Here is a 21,212-nt window from a genome sequence, read left to right as displayed (position 1 = left end):
CTATACAACTCCAACTTGACCTCCCTACATTTGTAATCTATGCCTCGATTGATAAAGGCAAGTATCCCATATGTCTTTTTCACCACCCCACTAACATGCCCTTCCGCCTTCAGAGATCTATGGACACACACACCAAGGTCAATTACTAGGGAATGTAGATTTAAGGTGAGAGGAGAAAACTATAGAGGAGATGTGCAGGACAAGTTATTTACGCAGAGGGTAGTGAATGTCTGGAATTCGCTGCCAGAGGAGGTGGTGGAAGCAGGTACGATAGTGGTGTTTAAGAGGCAGCTTGACATATACATGAATAGGATGTGAATAGAGGGATACGGACCCCGGAAGTGCAAAATGTTTTAGTTGACGGGCAATATGATCGGCGCAGGCTTGGAGGGCCAAAGGGCCTGTTCCTGTGCTGTACTTTTCTTTGTTCTTTGTTCAAACTTACTAATCCTGCCCCCCACTTAGTCATTTATGTCGTTTATATAAATGACCAATTGACCAATAATAGGAGACCCAGCACAGATCCCTGTGGTACACCACTGGACACTGGCTTCCAGTCACTAAAATATCCTTCTGTCATCACACTCTGTCTCCTACAACTAAGCCAATTTTGAATCCACCTTATCAAATTACCCTGTATCCCATATGCATCTGCCTTCTTTATAAGTCTCCCATGTGGGACCTTGTCAAAGGCTTTGCTGAAATCCATATAAACTACATCAACTGCACTTATCCTCATCTACACACCTGGTCATCTCCTCAAAAAATTCCATCAAATTTGTTAGGCATGACCTCCCTCTGACAAAGCCATGCTGACTATCCCTGATCAAACCTTGCCTCTCCAAGTGGAGATAGATTCTCTCCTTCAGAACTTTCTCCAATAGTTTCCCTACCACTGATGTGAGACTCAGTGGTCTGTAGTTCCCTGGCTAATCTCTACAACCCTTCTTAAATAGTGGTACCACATTAGCTGTTCTCCAGTCCTCTGGTATCTCCCCTGTGGCCAGAGAGGAATTAAAAATTTGGGTCAGAGCCCCTGTGATCTCCTCCCTTGCCTCCCTCGGCAGTCTGGGACACAAATCATCCAGACCTGGAGATTTGTCCACTTTTAAGCCTGCCAGCACCTCCAATACCTTGTCACTGCCTGTATCAATTTGCTTAAGAACCTCGCAGTCTCTCTCCCCAAGTGTGATACCTTCATCCTCATTCACTTGGGTGAAGACGGACGTGAAGTATTCATTCAACACTCAAGCGATATCCTTTGGCTCCATCCATAGATGGCCCCCTTGGTCCCTTTTGGGCCCTACTCTTTCCCTGGTTATCCTCTTCCCATTGATATACTTATAGAATATCTTGGGATTTTCCCTACTTTTACCAGCCAGAGCTTTCTCATATCCCCTCTTTGCTCTCCTAATTGCTTTCTTAAGCTCCATCCTGCACTTTCTGTACTCCACTAATGCCTCTGCTGATTTGCTTCCCTTGTACCTGCTAAAAGCCTCTCTTTTCTTTCTCATCGTAACCTTAATATCTCTGGTCATCCATGTTTCCCTGGGCTTGTTACTCCTTCCTATCACCCTAGAGGGAACATGTTGAGCCTGTACCCTCCCCATTTCCTTTTTGAACACCCCCGCACTATTACACTGTCGATTTCCCCACAAGTAGCTGTTCCCAGTCTACCTTGGCCAGATCCTGCCTTATTTTACTAAAATCCACTCTCCCCCAATCCAATACATTTTTTTGCAACTTGTCAATTTCTTTGTCCGTAACAAAATTAAACTGTACCATGTTGTGATCACTATCACTAAAATGCTCGCCCACCACCATCTCAGCCACCTGTGTGGCTTCATTCCCCAGAATTAGGTTCAGCACTGCACCATCCCTTGTTGGACCTTTTCCTTCATATTGACCTAAAAAGCTCCCCTGTCCACATTTCAAGACATGTACTCCATGAAAAGCCCTTAACACTATGTCTATCCCAATTAGTGTTGGGAAAGTTGAAATCACCTAATTACCCTATTGTTATTATTTTTACAAACCTCCACAAATTGTGCACATATTTGCTCCTCAATTTCCCACTGACTATCTGGGGTCTATAATAAACACCTAACAATGTAGCTGCCCCTTTTTTATTCCTAAGCTCTACCCACAAAACTTCATTCAATGCCGCCTCCAAGATATCATCTCTCCTTACTGCAGTAACTGACTCCTTAACTAATAATGCAATGTCTCATCCTCTTTTACCCACTCCCCTGTCTCACCTGAAGATTCCATATCCTGGAATGTTGAGCTGCCAATCCTGCCCCTCCCTCAACCACATCTCAGTGATGGCTACAATATCACAATTCCACACGTCAATCCTCACCCTTAACTCATCCGTTTTACCTGTAATACTCCTGGCATTAAAGTAAAGGCCATCCAGCCTTGCCTTACTCCCTTGAAACTTAATGCAGCTGTACTCCCTCTGACCTGATTACTTTACTGTATTATGATGTGTCCCTATTCTGCTAACATTCTGTGTCCCCTCCCCCTGCTGAATTAATTTAAATTCCTCCCAACAGCACTAGCAAACCCACCCACAAGGATGTTAGTCCCACTCTGGTTCAGATGTAGACCGTTCTGCTTGTGCAGGTCCTACCTTCCCCAGAAACGGTCCCAGTGATCCAGGAATCTGAATCCCTCCCTCCTGCACCAACTCTTAAGCCACGTATTCATCTGTGCTATTCTCCTATTTCTGAGCTCGCTAGCATGTGGCACTGGGAGTAATCTAGAGATTACAACCCGAGAGGTCTTGCTTTTTGATGCAAAACCTCATCCCTCTTTCTACCTATGTCATTGGTACCAACATGTACCATGACCTCTGCCTTTTCACCCTCCCCCTTCAGGATGCCCTGCAGCTGTTCAGTGACATCCTGGATACTGGCACCAGGGAGGCAACACACCATCTTGGAGTCATGTTGATGGCACAGTAGCGCCTATCTGTTCCCCGATTGTAGAATCCCTATTACTATTGATCTTCCTCCCTTCCTCCCCTCCTGTGCAGACAGGCTGCTTGTAGTGTCAGCAGCTTGGCTCTGTCCGCATTCCCTGGAGGAACCAGGGCCCTCATCAGCCTCCAATATAGAATACTGATTTGCGAGCGGGACCCCAGGGGACTCCTGAACTACCTGCCTGTTTCTCTTGGACTGCCTGATGGTCACCCATTCCCTTCCTTCCTCAAGTCCCTTCATCTGCGGTGTGACCACCTCTCTAAACATGCTATCCACGATGCTCTCAGACTCGCAGATGCTCCAGTGTCCCCAGCTGCCGTTCCAGCTCTGAAACCTGAGCTTCCAGGAGTTGCAGATGGCACACTTCCTGCACACATGCTGGTCCCGGGCTCTGGAAATATCCCTGGCTTCCCACATGGAGCACGAGCAGCACACCATGGCTTTGAGCTCTCCTGCCATGACTTATGCCTTTAAATTAAACCTTTTAAATCAATTACTCCAGGGCCCTTCTTTCCTGATCCTCGTTACTGTTGAATATACAAACTGTAAACCATAAACATTGAAGCATGGCTCCCTGGGAGGGCTTGAGAGGGTTGATGCTGGGAGGATGTTTTACCTTTTTGCAGAATCTAGAATCTGTGTGGGGGGTGGTGCACACAGCTTCAAAATAAGGGGCCTCCCGATGAAGATGGAGATGATGCGGAATTTTTTGATCAGAAGGTCATTTAGTCTTTGGCATTGTCTTCCACTGAGAGTAATGGATATAGTCAAGACTGAGGTAGGCAGAGTTTTGAGCTATGAGGGAGTCAGTGTTCTGGGGGGCAGATAGGAAAGTGGAGCTGAGGCCATGATCACATCAGTCATGATGCTATTGAATGGTGTAGCAGGCTCGAGGGGCTGAATGGCCTACTCCTGCTCCTATTTCATATGCATGTTGGAGGAGATTACAAAGATTGGGAGGTACGAGGCTAAGGTGGAATGAGGACTTTAAAGTTGAGATGTTGCTTGAGAGGGAGGTGATGGGGACCAGGACTTGCTGCCAGTTGGGGGGGTTTTGGCTGGGTGAGCATTGCGCCCTCTGCCGGATGCGCCACATTTCGAGTTGTCGCGTTTGGTGTTTCCTGTCCCACGAGGCGGCCCGTGGCGCGGGGACCGGAAGTGGCGTCGGCGTCCGTTTCTGCGCCACGGAACCGGGTGGAAAAAAACGGAAAAAACCCGAGAAAACCGGGAGAGAGAGAGAGAGAGAAACCGAGAAAAGAGAGAGACCGGCCGGGTAAAACCGGGAGACAGACCGGGAGAGCGCCGCGGCCACAGTGAGTCCGGGCGGCGCGGGGGAGGCGCCGGGTCTGAGCTCGGGGCGCGGGGCTGGGGCTGGGGATCGGTGGGGAGGTGGGGGAGGGAGGGAGTGAGGAGGGAGTGAGGCAGAATAGACTTGGCTGCAGAGTTAGTTTTGAAGGAGGGGAGGGGAGAGGGGAGGGGAGGGGAGAAAGGGGGAGGAAGGGGGAAGAGGAGGGGGAAGATGGGGTGGGGCCAGGAAGGGGGGGGGGGCAGAAATGGGGAGAAAGACGGGGGGGGGGGGGGTGGGGGGAAGGGTTGTGAATGGGGAGGGGGAGAAGAGGTGGGTCAAAGTGGGTGAAGAGGGAGGTGGAAGGGGAGAGTGGGGGAGGGGAGGAGTGAGGGGGGAGGGAGAAGAGGGTGGGGGGGAAGAGTGGGGGAGGGTGGGGGGAAGAGTGGGGGAGGGTGGGGGGGAAGAGTGGGGGAGGGTGGGGGGGAAGAGTGGGGGAGGGAGTGAGGGGGAAGAGGGGGGGGAAGGGTGGGGGAGGGTGGGGGGGAAGAGTGGGGGAAGGGTGGGGGGGGGAAGAGTGGGGGAAGGGTGGGGGGGGAAGAGTGGGGGAAGGGTGGGGGGGGAAGAGTGGGGGAAGGGTGGGGGGGGGAAGAGTGGGGGAGGGTGGGGGAGGGAAGAGTGGGGGGGGAAGAGTGGGGGAGGGTGGGGGAGGGAAGAGTGGGGGAGGGTGGGGGGGAAGAGTGGGGGAGGGTGGGGGGGAAGAGTGGGGGAGGGAGTGAGGGGGAAGAGGGGGGGAAGGGGGGGGAAGAGTGGGGGAGGGTGGGGGGGAAGAGTGGGGGAGAGTGGGGGGGGGAAGAGTGGGGGAGAGTGGGGGGGGAGGGTGGGGGAGGGAAGAGTGGGGGAGGGTGGGGGGGAAGAGTGGGGGGGGGAAGAGTGGGGGAGGGTGGGGGGGGAAGAGTGGGGGAGGGTGGGGGGGGGAAGAGTGGGGGAGGGTGGGGGGGGGAAGAGTGGGGGAGGGTGGGGGGGGAAGAGTGGGGGAGGGTGGGGGGGGAAGAGTGGGGGAGGGAAGGGTGGGGGGGGAAGAGGGGGAAGTGTGGGGGGGAGGGAGGGAGGAAAGAGTAGGTGGGGAGGGAGGGGGAGGGAGAGAGGGGAGGGGGCAGATGGGGTGGGGCCAGGAAGGCGGGGGGTAGAAATGGGGAGAAAGACGGGGGAGGGGGGGAAGGGTTGTGAATGGGGAGGGGGAGAAGAGGTGGGTCAAAGTGGGTGAAGAGGGAGGTGGAAGGCGAGAGTGGCGGAGGGGGGAGGGGGGAAGAGTGGGGGAGGGTGGGGGGGAAGAGTGGGGGAGGGGAGGGGGGAAGAGTGGGGGAGGGTGGGGGGGAAGAGTGGGGAAATGGGGGGAAGAGTGGGGGAGGGGGGAAATGGGGGGAAGAGTGTGGGAGGGGGGAAATGGGGGGAAGAGTGGGGGAGGGGGGAAATCAGGGAAGAGTGGGAGAGGGGGGGAAATGGGGGGGAAGAGTGGGAGGGGGGGGAAATGGGGGGAAGAGTGGGGGAGGGGGGGAAGAGTGGGGGAGGGGGGGAAGAGTGGGGGAGGGGGGGAAGAGTGGGGGAGGGGGGAAGGGGGAGGGAGAGGAGCGGGGAAGAGGAGGGGGGAAGAGGGAGGGAGAGGTGGGAGGGAGAGGAGGGGGGAAGAGTAGGGGGAGGGAGAGGAGGGGGGAAGAGTAGGGGGAGGGAGAGAGGGGAGGGGGAGGGAGGGAGGAAGAGTAGTGAGGAGGGAGAGAGGGGAGGGTGGGGGGGAGGGGAGGGGGAGGGGAGGGGGGAGATGGCGTGGTGCCAGGAAGGCGGGAGGTAGAAATGGGGAGAAAGACGGGGGAGGGGGGGGAAGGGTTGTGAATGGAGAGGGGGAGAAGAGGTGGGTCAAAGCGGGTGAAGAGGGAGGTGGAAGGGGAGAGTGGGGGATGGGAGGGGGGCAAGAGTGGGGGAGGGAGAGTGGGGGGTGAGGGGGGGAGGAGAGTGGGGGTGAGGGGGGAGAGGGAGGAGGAGAGGGAGGGGAGAGGGGGGAGGAGAGGGAGGGGAGAGGGGAGGGGAGGGAGGGGAGAGGGTGGAGGGGAAGGGGAGAGGGGGGAGGGGGAGAGTGGGGCCTGGAGTGGGAGGGGAGGGGAGAGTGGGGGGAGGGGAGAGAGGGGAGAGTGGCGGTGGGGAGGAGGAAGGGAGAGCAGCGGTGGGGAGGAGGAAGGGAGAGCGGCAGGGAAGGAGGCAGAGCGGTGGTGGGGAGGGGGAGGGTGGGGAGAGTGGCGGTGGGGAGGAGGAAGGGAAAGTGGCAGGGAAGGAGGCAGAACGGTGGTGGGCAGTGGGATGGAGAGCGGCAGGAGGGAGAGTAGGAGTGGTGAGGGAAGGAGCAGAAGGCAGAGGCATAAGGGGCGGATGGAGGGGGGAGGGAGAGCGGTGGGGGAAGAGAGTGTGGCGGGAGGGGGAGGGCAGACAGGGAGATTAGGAGTGGTGAGTGGGGTGAGGGAGCAGGCAGAAGGCAGGGGGATGAGGGAGGGAGAGTGGAAGGTGGAGCAGAAGGGGATGATGCGCAAGGGGTGAGGGCATGGAGTAGAAGGGAGAGAGGGGGAGGGGAAAGTGGAGGGATGGTGGGGAGATGTGGTGCAGTGGGGAGACAGTGAAGTGGAAGAAGAGCGGGTATGCAGGGAGGGAAAGGGGAGGCGGCTGGAGGTAGGTGAGGAGTGGAGGGGGAAGGAGGGTGTGGAACGGGGTGGAGGCAGGGAGACGGAAAGGGAGTGTAGGGTCGGGGAGGGACGTGGAGAGAGCGGAATGAGTTGGGGGGGGGATGGTGGCGAGGGCAGTTGGTGGTAGGGCAGAAGACTAAGGTGGTGGGTGGGGTGCTGACCGTGAGGATGTCGGTACGCGGACAGAGGGCAGAGCAGGTGTGGGCATGGGGAGGGAAAGTGGAGGGAGGGCAGAGAGCGTGTGGTCGTGGGGAAGGAGGGCAGAGAGGGTGTGGCCAAGAGGAGGACATGGGTGAGGGCAGAGGTCGGAAGGATAATGGCTGGAGGGAGGTATTCCAGAGCATGGATCTGGTGGCTGATGGTGAATGTCAAGAGGTTACATGACTAACAGGGATGATACTCAGTCCTGATACATGGGCAGGTGCAGATTCCGGCAGGACTTCCAAGGTCATAATCATGAGCAGAAACTCAAAGCAAATTCAGCAATGGACATGCTGGAGTCATGAGTTTTATCAAACCTGAATACCAAATTCTGGAATAATCAGGATTTCGAACTAAATCTCCTAAAACCATTATTTTCACTGCTCTCGGATTATATCAGTTGCGATTCTAATTTGACCTTGTTTTAAAAGTTGTCTTGAAGATTTGTACAAGGATTTCCCTGATGTAGTTAAAGCATCAACTTGTAGTGCTGACTGATGCAAAACAGGATGTTCACAGTGAAATGCTGGGTCTCTGAGCTCGTTAGAGAGTACCAAATATTCCTGTGTAAAGCTACATCTCAGAAAAGATGTTAAGTCCAGCAACTACAGGCCAATCAGTTTAACCTCTGGGAAGCTTCTAGAAATGATAATTCAGGGCAGAATTAATAGTCATTGGGCAAATGCATTTAATTAAGGAAAGCCAGCACAGATTTGTTAAAGGTAAATCGTGTTTAACTAACTTACTGGAGTTTGTTGAAGAGGTAAGAGAGAGAGTGGATGAGGGAAATGCTGCTGATGTGGTGTACATGGACTACCAAAAGATGTTCGATACAGTGTCGCACAACAGACCTGAGAGTCAAATTAGAGCTCATGGTCTAAAAAGGACAAAAGCAAAAAAATACAGAATTGGCTAAGTGACGGGTAACAGAGGACAGTGGTTAACAGATAAAAACAGAAAATGCTGTGAAATCTCAGCAGGTCTGGCAGAATCTGTGGAGGGAGAAACACTTAACTTTTCAAATCTGTGTAACTTCTTCAGTGGTTAGCATTTGTTTTTCAGATGGGACGGAGGTTTATAATGGAGTTCCACGGGGACCAGTGTTAGGACTCTCTTCTGTTAAAAACCTGGACCTCAGTGTAAGAGTACATTTTCAAAATTTGCAAATGCAAGTCTTGAAAATATTGTGAACTGCGTGAAGGATAGTGTGGAACTTCAAAAGGCCATGACAAATTGGTGGAATGGGTGGACAGGTGCCAGAGGAAATTTAATGCAGAGAAGTATGAAGTGATTCATTTTGGTAGAAAGAATGCAGAGAGACAATATAAAATAAAGGGTACAATTCCAAAGAAGGTGCAGGAGCAAAGGAACCTGGGTGTATATGTGCATAAATGATTGAAGGTGGCAACAACAAGTTGAGAGAGTGGTTAATTAAGTCTGGGGTGCGGTATGCTTTATTAATAGGGGCATTGAGTACAAAAGCAAAGGAGTTATGTCAAACTTGTATAAAACACTAATTCATCTTCAACTGGAGTGTTAGTTCTGGGCATCGTACTTTCAGAAGGATGTCACGAGCACTTGAATATTCAGGTCCCAACCGTGGTCACTTTGCAACTATTTCTCTGCAATGGCTATTATATCATGCTCCTCGATTTCTATCTGTGATACAATTCATTCATTTTGTTGCGAATGCAGCTTGTACTCCGAGAAAGTCTTCAATTCTGCTTTTTACCATTTTTCCCTTTTGTGATCTTATTTGGCGATGCATTCTCATGCTTGTATGAGTGTTCCTGTTACACACTTGTATATTTCTTGCTAGTATTTTCTCATACTCCAATTTTCCCCTCTTTATTTTTTAGTCATCCTTTGTTGGTTTCTAAAATTTTCCTAATCTTCCCAACCACTATTCCTTGCAGCATTGTGCATACTTAATTTCAATTTGATAGCATCACTAACTTCCTTAACCACGGATGGTGCATCCTTCTTTCAACACTATTCTTGGTGAAATATATCGCTACTCTGCCTCAACCTTTCTGTTTAACTCTCTAAAATTCCACATGTGAACCCTGCACTCTCACTATTTAGGTTAAAGGCCTCTCACCAGCCTTAGTTATACAACTAACTAAGTTATACAACCAGACGACTGGTCCCAGCATGGTTCATGTGAAAACCATCCAAAAGGGACAGCTCCCAATTTCCCCAGTACAGGTGCCCCATGAATCAAAACCCATTTCTCCAATGCCAATCTTTGAGCCATGCACTCAACACTCATCTTATTTGCAAACGTAATATGAATACACGAATTAGGAGCAAGGTAGGCTCCTTGATCCTGCTCCGCCTTTCAATAATGTTATGGTTGATCTGATTGTAACCTCAACCCCATGTTCCTGCCTCCTCCGTTGACCTTTTTGCCTCTCCCCGCCCCCCCGGTGACTGTTTCGCCCCCCACAATAAACAAGTATCTGTCTAGCTCTGCCTTAAAAACATTCAAAAGCTCTGCTTCCCCCAACTTTTGAGGAGGAGAGTTCCAAAGACACTCAACCCTCAGAGAGAAAACTTCTCCTCATCTCTCTTTTAAATGAGCAACCTCTAATTTTTAAACAGTGAACCAATTGTAGATTCTCCTAAAGAGGAAACATCCTTTCCACATCCACCCTGTCAAGACGCCTCAGGATCTTATATGTTTCAATCAAGTCGCCTCTTACTCTTCTAAACTCCAGCAGGTACAAGCTTGCCTCGTAAGACAATTTCCCATTCCAGGTATTAGCCTGGCAAACATTCTCTGAACTGCTTCCAACATCATTATATAAGGAGATCAATACTCTATACAGTACTCCAGGTGTGGTCTCACCAGTGCCCTGTAAAACTGAAGCATAACTTCCCTACTTTTGTATCAATTCCCCTCGCAATAAGTAATATTTTATTAGCTTACTCAACTCTTACTATGTTTTTTTATTTCTAGCTAGCTTTCCCATATACTCTAATTTTTCCATTTATTAATCTTATAGACATTCTTTGCCTTTTTTAATGTTCTGTCCAATCTTCTGACCTGCCACCCGTGTTTGCAAAATTATATGCTTTTTCTTTACGTTTAATACAAAGAACAAAGAAAAGTACAGCACAGGAACAGGCCCTTTGGCCCTCCAAGTCTGCGCCGATCATATTGCCCGTTAACTAAAACATTTTGCACTTCCGGGGTCCATATCCCTCTATTCACATCCTATTCATGTATTTGTCAAGCTGCCTCTTAAACACCACTATCGTACCTGCTTCCACCACCACCTCTGGCAGCGAATTCCAGACACTCACTACCCTCTGTGTAAAAAAACTTGCCCCGCCCATCTCCTTTATAGTTTTCTCCTTTCACCTTAAATCTTTGTCCCCTAGTAATTGACTCTTCCACCCTGGGAAAAAGCTTCTGACTATCTACTCTGTCCATGCCACCCATAATTTTGTAAACTTCTATCAAGTCGCCCCTCAATCTCCGTCGCTCTAGTGAGAACAATCCGAGTTTCTCCAACCTCTCCTCATAGCCAAACACTACATAACCTAAAAACAAAAAAACTGCAGATGCTGGAAATCTAAAACAAAAACAGAATTACCTGGAAAAACTCAGCAGGTCTGGCAGCATCGGCGGAGAAGAAAAGAGTTGACGTTTCGAGTCCTCATGACCCTTCTGTCGGACTCGAAATGTCAACTCTTTTCTTCTCCGCCGATACTACATAGCCTAATACTATCTTTAACTTTTTTAGTTAACCATGGATATCCCCATAAATGTCTACCGCTGCATCTCTTTGACCTATCGCTTAACCTAATTTGCCAGTTCACTTTAATTAGCTCTGCTTTCATGCCCTCATAATTGCCCTTATTTATGTTTAAAATGCTAGATGTGGGTATCCTCAATGTGAGGATGGGACTTCGTCTCCACAAAGACTGTGGGGTAGTCGCTCCTACCAATACTGTCACGGACAGATGCATCTGTGACAGGTAGATTGGTGAGGATGAGGTCAAGTAGGTTTTTTCCTCTTGTTGATTCCCTCATCACCTGCTGCAGACCCAGTCTAGCAGCTATGTCCTTTAGTAGTGGTGCTACTGAGCCACTCTGGGAGATGGATGTTGAAGCCCCCCACTCAGAGTACATGCTGTCTCCTTGCCACCCTCAGTGCTTTCTTCAATTGATGTTCAACATGGAGGACTGCTGATTCATTAGCTCGGGGTAGGTGGGAGTGGGGTGTGTGTGTATGGGGGAGGGGGTGGGGGGGGGGGTGGGGGGGTGGGCGCGGTACATGGTAATCAGCAGGAGGTTTCCTTGTCCATGTTTGACCTGATGCCATGAGAATTCATGGATTCTGTAATCTGTGTTGAGGACTCCCAAGGCAACTCCCTCCTGACTGTATACCACTGTGCAGCCACATCTGATTGGCATGTCCTGCTGGTGGGACATGACATACCCAGGGATGGTGATGGTGGTGTATGGAACATGATCTGTAAGGTATATCTCGTGAGATTGACTTTGTCAGTTCGTTGGTTGACTAGTCTGTGAGACAGCTCTCCCAATTTTTGCACTAGCCCCCAGAGGGGAGAGTGAGAAGAGGATCCCGAGCTAGGCAGTCAGCAGCAACTAGAGGAGAGTGGCAAGAGGAAGACCCTGAGGCAGGCAGTTAATACCTAGAGGAGAGTGTGTGAGGAGGACTCTGGGACAAAATCCTAAGATGTTTTACCAGTACATTAAGAGCAAGAGAATAACTAAGGAAAGGGTAGGGCCTATCAGAGATATACATGGTAACTTGTGGGTTAATGCAGATGATGTGGGAAGGGTTCTCAATCAGTAATTTGTCTTTGTCTTCACTAAGGAGAGGGATGATGCAGACATTCTAGTTAAAGAGGAGGAATGTGAAATATTGGATACAATAAACATAGAGAGGAAATACTGGAGGGACTGGTACCCTTGATGGTAAATAAGTCACCAGGGCCAGATTGATTGTATCCCAGGCTTTTGAAGGAGGCCAATGAGAAATTAGCAGATGCTCTGAGGATCATTTTCCAATCCTCACTAGATACAGGCGAGGCCCCAAAGGATTGGAGACCTGTGAACATTGTAACATTATTTAAAAAGAGTGTGAGGGATAGGCCAGAAAATTATAGGCCAGTCAGTCTGACTTCAGTGGTGGGCAAATTGTTGGAAACAATTCTGAGACAGAGGATAAACCATCACTGAGGAAGGCACAGATTGATCAGTGATAGTCAATATGATTTTGTTAGGGGAAGATCGTGTCTTACTAATTTAACAGAATATTTTGAGGAAGTAACAAGGGGGAATTGATGATGGTAGTGCAGTGGATGTTGTCTACATGGATTTCAGTAAGACGTCTGACAAGAACCCACATGGAGTCTGGCCAGGAAAGTGAGATCTCATGGGATACAGGAGAAGTTGGCAGGTTAGATCCGAAATTAGCTCATGACAGGAAACAAAAGGTGGTGGTCAATGGATGTTTTATGCGAATGGAAAATGATTTCCAGTGGTGTTCCACAGGGCTCAGTGTTGGGGCCCTTGCTGTTTGTTTTATATATTAATGATTTAGACTTAAATACGGGAGGCACGACTGGGAAATTTGCAGATGACACAAAAATTGGCTGTGCGGTTGATGGTGAAGAGGATAACTGTCAACTCCAGAATAATATCAATGGTTTGGTTGAGTGGGCAAGAAGTGGCAAATGGAATTCAATCCAGAAAAGTGCTAGGTAATGCATTTGGGGAGGGCAAACGAAGCAAGAGTATACGCAATAAATGGGAGTTTGAGGAAATGAGACAACTTGGAGTGCATGTTCTTGAAAGTGGCAGGAAAGGTGGTCAAGAAAGCATATGGAATGCTTTCCTTTATTGGGCAAAGTATCGAATACAAAAGCAAGGATGTAACGATGGAACTGTAGAAAAAACTGGTTAGGGCACAACTGGAATTTTGTGAACAGTTCTGGTCACCACATTACAGGAAGGACGTAATTGGTCTGGGAGAGTGCAGAGGAGATTTACAAGAATGTTGCCAGGGCTTGAAAATTGGAGCCACGAGGAGAGGTTGCATAGGCTAGGGTTATTTTTCTTAGACAGAGGAGGCAAAGGAGTAACCTAATTGAGGGGCCTAGATAGGGTAGGCAGGAAAGACCTGTTTCCCTTAGCTGAGGGGTCAATTTCCAGGGGGCATAGATTTAAGGTGATTGGTAGAAGGATTAGAGGGGACATGAGAAAAAGCTTTTCACCTTTTCAGATGAGCATCTGGAATTCAGTGACTAAGTTGGTTGTTGAGGCTTAAATGCTTAACTCATTTAAAAGGTACCTGGATCTGCATCTTAAGTGCTGTAATCTGCAAGACTATGGACCAGGTGCTGGAAAGTGGGATTAAAATGAGCAGCTAATTTTTTTCTCTTTCTTTGGCTGGCACAAACACAATGGGCTGAATGACCTCTTTCTGCACTGTAACTTTTCTATGGTTCTATGTTACTAAGGAGGACTTTGCAAGATCGACGGGCTGAGTTTGCCGTTGTTGTTTCCAGTGCCTAGGTCGCTGCCAGGTAGTCTGTCTGGTTTCATAACTTTTAGACTTTTTAGCGGATTGAAAGAACTGAGTGGCTTGCTAGGCCATTTCAGAGGGCAGTTAAGAGTCAACCACATTGCTGTGGGCCTGGAGTCACATGTAGGTCAGACCAGGTAAGGACGGCAGATTTCCTTCCCTAAAGGACATCAGTGAACCAGGTGGGTTTTCACAACAATCGACAATGGTTTCATGGTCATCATTAGACTTGTAATTCCAGATTTTTATTGAACTCAAATTTCACCATCTACTGTGGTGGGATTTGAACCCTGGTCTCTGGATTACTAGTCCAGCGACAATACCACTATGCCTTAGTTTGTGGGTGAATAACTTTTTCCTTATTGCATTTATTTGAGACTAATAATGCCTTGGATTTCCTGCAAGTGAAAATCCTTAACAGGAGTGTAACCAGAAAACAAATGCTAAACCAAAGGAGAAGATTTTAGCATTGATCAAAAGCCTGGTGAAAGTGGTAGATCTTGAGGGTCTTGAAGGAGGCGAGTAGAGGTGGCAAGGCACAAAGGTTTATGCTGGATATTCCAGAGTAGGATCAACAGCTAAAGGCAAAGTCGCTAATGGTGAGAAAATGGGAGGATCATTGGTGTGGTGGTAATGTTTTATAGTTCACTTGAAGTGCGAGTTGCTGTGACAATGTGCACTTTTACATTAAGGTAAAAGCAAAATACTGCGGATGCTGGAAATCTGAAACAATAAGAGAAAATGCTAGAAAAACTCAGGTCTAACAGCATCTGTGGAGCGAAAAAAAAGAGTTAACGTTTCGAGTCCTTATGACTCTTCAGAGCTAAAGAGAAGTAAAAACGTAATGAAATTTGTACTGTTTAAGGGGGGTGGAGCAGGTGAAGCTGGATAGAAGGCCGGTGATAGGTGGAGGCAAAGGAGGTGCTGAGGGTGGCATTAAGGTCAGAAAGCAGAATGTGATAATGGCAGGAACAGGGTAAGCACTCTGGAAAGAACAACATGAACAAGGAACAGATGACCCTTGTGGGGGTGGGGTGGGGGAGGGAAAAAAGATTGAAAATAGGATAAAAGTTGGGGATAAAACAAAGAATAAAAATGAAAGTAGAAATAAGTGGATAAAAATTAAGAAATGAAAATGAATATTGAAAAAATGGGGTGAGGATGGAGGAGAGAGATAATGATCTGAGTTGTTGAACTCAATATTCAGTCCGGAAGGCTGTAAAGTGCCTAATCGGAAGATGAGGTGCTGTTCCTCCAGTTTGCGTTGAGCTTCACGGGAACATTGCAGCAGACCAAGGACGGACATGTGGGCATGTGAACAGGGTGGTTTGTTGAAATGGCAAGCGACGGGGAGGTCTGGGTCATGCTTGCGGACAGACCGAAGGTGTTCTGCAAATCGGTCACCCAGTCTGTGTTTGGTCTCTCCAATGTAGTGGAAACCACATTGGGAGCAACAAATGCAGTAGACCAAATTGAAGGAGATGCAAGTGAAGCGCTGCTTCACCTGGAAGGAGTGTTTAGACTCTTGGATGGTGAGGAGGGAGGAGGTGAAGGGACAGGTATTGCACCTTCTGCAATTGCATGGGAAGGTTCCATGGGAGGGAGAAGAAGTGCTGGGGGTGATGGAGTAGTGGACCAGGTTTTTTTGGGGGGGGGAGGGGATGGAGTTGGCAGGAATGGCGGAGGATGATCCTTTGAATGCGGAGGCTGGTGGGGTGAAAAGCAAGGACAAGCGGGACCCTATCATGGTTCTGGGAGGGCAGAGGTGCGGGAGATGGGTTGGACACGGTTGAGGGCCCTGCCAACCAAAGTGGGTGGGAAATCTCGGTTAAAGAAGAAACAAGACATGTCAAGCACCATTTTGGAAAGTGGTGTCATCGGAACAGATGTGACAGATACCACCATCAGCACCTCCTTTAGCCAGTACCACAACATTAACACCCCTTTTGTCCATGATGCCTTTGTCAATCTCTCCTTTGCCTCCACCTATCACTGGCCTTCTATCCAGCTTCACCTGTTCCACCTCCCTTAAACTTTCTAAATTTCATTAAATTTTTACTTCTCTTTAGCTCTAAAGAGTCATAAGGACTCAATGTTAACTTTATTTTCTCTTCACAGATGCTGTTAGACCTGCTGAGTTTTTCCTGCACTTTCTGTTTTAGTGTGCACTTTTACATATTGTAGTCTGGAGCCATGGATAGTGATAGTAGAGGTTCCAACTTTCTCTACATGGCTGACCAGGAATCTCTCCCGTTCTTACTGCCTGCCATTGGCGTATGTTGGAAGGATTTGCAGATTGATACTCGACTTGTTTGGCCATATTATGAACACATCTTCCGTGATTGTTAAATCTTGGGGTAGGACTCAAAACTGGAGCATCTGGCTCAGAGGCAGGGATGCTACCCACTGTAGTAAAAGACCTCCTGATGATTGGTGTAGACGGGACCTCCTTATGTTTGATTGGTGTAAATGGGACCTCCTCATGATTGATTGGTGTAGACGGGACCTCCTCATGATTGATTGGTGTAGACGGGCCCTCCCCATGGCTGATTGGTGTATTCGGGACCTCCTCATGGCTGATTGGTGTAGACGGGACCTCCCCATGGCTGATTGGTGTAGACGGGACCTCCCCATGGCTGATTGGTGTAGACGGGCCCTCCCCATGGCTGATTGGTGTAGACGGGCCCTCCCCATGGCTGATTGGTGTAGACGGGCCCTCCCCATGGCTGATTGGTGTAGACGGGCCCTCCCCATGGCTGATTGGTGTAGACGGGCCCTCCCCATGGCTGATTGGTGTAGACGGGCCCTCCCCATGGCTGATTGGTGTAGACGGGCCCTCCCCATGGCTGATTGGTGTAGACGGGCCCTCCCCATGGCTGATTGGTGTAGACGGGCCCTCCCCATGGCTGATTGGTGTAGACGGGCCCTCCCCATGGCTGATTGGTGTAGACGGGCCCTCCCCATGGCTGATTGGTGTAGACGGGCCCTCCCCATGGCTGATTTTTGTTATTTTTCTTATATATGTATATATGGAACTAAACAAAATGTGTAACCAAAGTTTAAACAGATCTATTGCAGTAGCAATATGAGTCCTGTTCCCCCTCATTTCTGCCACATGACAATGTGTACACTCAACCTATGAAGTTGATCATTACTAGATAAAAAATAGTGCTGGCAAAGAGAAAGTCTGCAAATGCTCGCATAGGTGAGATGCCAATGAAATCTCCTTTGTTCTGAGGGTTGATCTATATGCGCAAGCAAACTACCAGCATGAAGGCCCCACACTGGTGATGAATCTGGACAGGAAAGAGTTGAAAGGGAAAGTATCAGCCAGTGCGCAGTAAAGGAACCGCTCAGTGCCATGTGTGCACGGGACCTCCTCCTCGTGGTTGGTTGGTGTACATGGAACCTCCTCGCGGTTGTTTGGTTGGTTGGTGTACAGGGGACCTCCTTGCGGTTGATTGGTTGGTTGGGGTACACGGGACCTCCTCGCGGTTGTTTGGTTGATGTACAAGGGAACTCCTCGCGGTTGGTTGGTTGGTGTACACGGGACTAAAGTTGGATAAATAAGTTGTGAGTGAGTTATGGAGCTTGATTGGCTAGAGCTGGGGAAGGAAAAGGCTGAGAATTTTAAAATTGGAGCCTTGGGGGACTGCAAGCCAATCAGTTCTGGAGGTGATAAAAGAATGGATGACAGTTTCAATATCAGGAAGGTGTACATGGGACCTCCTCAATATCAGCAAGTGACATTAAGAGTTGGATGTAGAGAGTCTTTCTGATGGCCAGGATAGGGGGTCAGAAGCACAGCTGAGATTGAGAACAATTTGATTCAATCTGGGAAGAGGGGTATAGGGTCTAATAACAATGGCTTCAATTTTCCTGATGTTTCACTGGAAGAAATTTTGACTTGTCCATCACAAGCAGCTCAAGTTAGAGCTGTGAAAGCCAGCTCCCTGGTTGTAGATGATAATACCAAAGTGTAACATGTAGATGAGGAAATGAAGGGAGTCAGTGATATATCCTTGAGGAACTTCAGTAGTAATGGTTTAGGAGCCATGAAGATAAACCATTGCTTTGGCTTGGATAGTTAAGAGTGAGAAATGTGACTGAGCTGTGCAATATAAGAAATGACATAAAGGAAGATAATATGGTCGGTCTTATCAAAAGCTGTACGTAGATGAGGGAGGATAATGCATCTGTATTACACAAGATGTTTGTAACTTGAGGGTGGTTTTAGTGACTGGTAGGGGAGGGAGGTTGGAGATGGGCCGCTAGTTTGCAAAGGCAATGGGGCACAAGGTTGGATTTTCTGAAGAAAGGGTGATGGCAATTTTAAAAGGGAATGGAGCAGTACCTGAGGAGAGGGAATGATTTACAATGTAAAGTCGCACAGTGGTCAGGAAACAAAGGAAAGATTTTGTTTTTACTGGGCCATCAGTTGGAATCTTGTTAAACCAATGATTGAAGTTCCGAATATGTCAGTGTAATTTTTTTGTATCATAGACATGTCTTGGATATGGTTTGGTACTCCTCATGCACCTCTAGGTATTTGCAGTGATTTAGTAGATTCTCCGCTGAGCAAAACCAGTGCCTGCAATGAAAGGGGTAGATGCAGAACAAATGGAGGAATTGTTTTTTTTATTGGCATGGGATATTTCCATAACTGAAACAAGTCCATTCATTTCCAATGTTAGGCCATTATTGCTTGGGAGTTACCTTGATGTTATATAGTGAGGCTAAGTAAGAAGAGGATTTGGATATGAAGATAATGAAGTCAGCTCCAAGATAAAGATACAGAAGGAATGCACTGAACAAATTTAATGTGAAAGATTGTATGCTATCACCATTTTATTTGATGTCTTTAGTAATGATGGATTACATAATGATTTAGATATTCACTTGTGTTGTCATAGCCCCCAGGGCTATCGGCCAAGCACTGGAAAATGGGATTAGTGTAGTCAGATCTTTGTTGACCGTCACAGACACAATGGGTCGAACGGCCTTATTTTGTGCTGCAAATGTCTGAGTCCATGGTATGGTATGGGACAAGGGAGAATCTGTGCCATGTCATTTGAAAAGAATAGTAGGAGCTGATGGGCACAAGATTTTTATTGTACTTTCTTGTTTAAATTGTAATGGGGCCTGTGCTTTGAAGTTTTTACAACTGATGCTTTTATCCCTTTAGTCTTAGAGCCTACAGGCAGCCTAATTAAGTGGCTGGAATTATGACTAGTTAATGTCAGGTTTTAATGTAGCTTTTGTTAACTGATTTTGGAATTCTTGTTTGTATGTGTTGAGGAGTGAAGAGAAGAGGGGAAGAGAGGAGAATAAGTGAACCAAACGCACAGACCCTATCTGAAGTATAATTAATCAAAGGACAACCTACAGTTTATATTAATTACCCTGTTCAGGCGAAAGCTGAAGTGAAAACAAAAATACTGGACAAACTCAGCTGGTCTGGCTACATCTGGAGAGAGAAACAGTGTTAACGTTTTGAGTCCAATATGACTTTTCTTCAGAGCTGAAGAGAGGTAGAAATGTGATGGGTTTTGTATTGTTGTGGGGGGTGGAGGGGGGTGGGGTTGGAACAAAAGGGAAGGTCTGTGATGGGGTAGAGGGCAGGAGAGATTAAATAACAGATGTCATGGGACAAAGGCAAAGGGAGAGATAATGGTTGCAGTAAAGAAACAAAGCATCCAGAGTAAGTGTTAATGGCAGAATAATGGCCTGAAAACAAAAACATGAAAACAAGATACAGACTGGCACTTAGCAAAAAAAAAATACTCAGAATGGGAGGACAGAGTTCATGGCCTGAAGTTGTTTAATCATTGTTGGGTCCAGAAACCTGTAATGTGCCTAATCGGAAGATGAAGCGCTTTTCCCCCATCTTGTGTTGAGCTTCACTAAAACACTGCAGCAGACCGATAGCAGAAGTAACAGCGTGAGAGTAAGGTCGTGGATTAACATGACAAACAACTGAAAAGTTGGCTAATGCTTACAGGCTGAGTAGAGGTGTTTTGCAAAGCGGCCACCCAACCTGCGTTTGATCTTTAGTGTAGAGGAGACTGTATTGTGAGCAGCGAATAGATTGAAAGAAGTACAAGTAAATTGCTGCTTCACCTGGAAATGTTTGGGACACTGAGAAGAGTGCATGTAAAAGGCAGGTGTTACACTTGTGATTACATGGGAAGGGGCTGATGTGTTGGGGGTGATGGAGGAGTGGATCAGGGTGTCATGGAGGGAAGAGTCCCTTCAGAATTCTGATGGGAGGGGAGGAGATGATGTGTATGGTGGTAGCATCATGCTGGAGATTGCAGAAATGGCAGAGGATAGATAATCCTTTGAATGTGGAGGCTGGTGGGATGGAAGGTGAGGACAAGGGGAACCTTATTGCAGTTCTGAAGGGAGGGGAAGGGGTGAGGGAAGAAGTATGCACAATGAGTCAGACATGGTTGAGGGTCTTGTCCACTACTCTGTGTGTGTGTGTGTGTGTGTGTGTGTGTGTGTGTGTGTGTGTGGTGAGGGGATGGGGAGAGGTGGGGATGGGGAGGATGGTGGGGGGGGTGGGAGGAGGGGATGGGGAGGGGGGAGGAAAGGATGGGGAGGGGGCAGGATCGAGAAACGAGGAAAAGGGAAGTTGTATTGGAAGTGCCTTTGTCGAAGGTAGCATCGTCAGAACACATGACTGACGTGGAGAGACTGGGAGAATGGAGTGGGGAAAGCTGATTTGATTAAATTCTTGATTAATGTCTGCAAGTTTATTCCTACGAGAAAGAGATTGCCTTTGAGATTGCTAATTTTCAGTTCATTGTTTTTTGGACCAGCATGTTCAAATCACCATAGTGAGATTGATTCATCAATTCCAGAGTTGAGACTTGACTGAGTATGCAGTACTTTCTTTGCAAGAGTGACTGCTGCCAACGCAAGATTGCACTGAGCATGCTCTGCGCCCACTGCCTTTCACATGTAATTACACTGTGATAGTATAATACGCACCATGTGATGCTATTGTGGCTTAATATAAACATCCCCCTGAAGAAACAAAGTTACGTTTCAGAACATCTGCAGGCACACAAAGGGATGGAATGTGTCATTGACAATGCTGTCGAGTGGTACTTTCCTGCTCACTGTGCTGTTTGGGTTCTGCCAGGGTCACTCAGCTCCTGACCTCATGACAGCTTGGTCCAAACATGGACGAAGGAGCTGAACTCATGGTGTTGTGAGAGTGACTGCCTTTGACATCAAGGCAGCATTTGACAGAGTGTGGCGCAAAGAAGCCCTAGCAAAACTGGAGTCAGTGGGAAAAAACTCTTTACAGGTTGTAGTTATACTTAACACAAAGGCAGATAGTTGTGCTTGTTGGAGGTCAATCATCTCAGTCCCAGGACATCATTGCAGTAGTTCCTCAGGGTAATGTCCTCGGCCTAATCATCTTCAGCTGTTT

The 21,212-nt window shown here is 48.2% G+C and overlaps 1 protein-coding gene across 3 annotated transcripts in view; it reads left to right on the top strand.

Annotated features, from left to right (window-relative positions):
* The first annotated feature begins 4,145 nt into the window (after nucleotides 1–4,145).
* LOC121277892 (cullin-9) overlaps nucleotides 4,146–21,212 on the top strand; it is a 301,897-nt gene continuing 284,830 nt past the window's right edge. For all 3 annotated transcript variants that reach the window (XM_041187673.1, XM_041187674.1, XM_041187672.1), the window contains exon 1: nucleotides 4,146–4,300. The gene's annotated coding sequence lies outside the window, so the exon portion shown is untranslated. The remainder of the gene's footprint in view (nucleotides 4,301–21,212) is intronic.

Source organism: Carcharodon carcharias, chromosome 5, assembly GCF_017639515.1.
Source record: "Carcharodon carcharias isolate sCarCar2 chromosome 5, sCarCar2.pri, whole genome shotgun sequence".
Lineage (NCBI taxonomy): Eukaryota > Metazoa > Chordata > Chondrichthyes > Lamniformes > Lamnidae > Carcharodon > Carcharodon carcharias.
The sequence above is the reverse complement of the archived record's forward strand: the minus strand, read 5'-3'. Positions and strand labels throughout refer to the sequence as shown.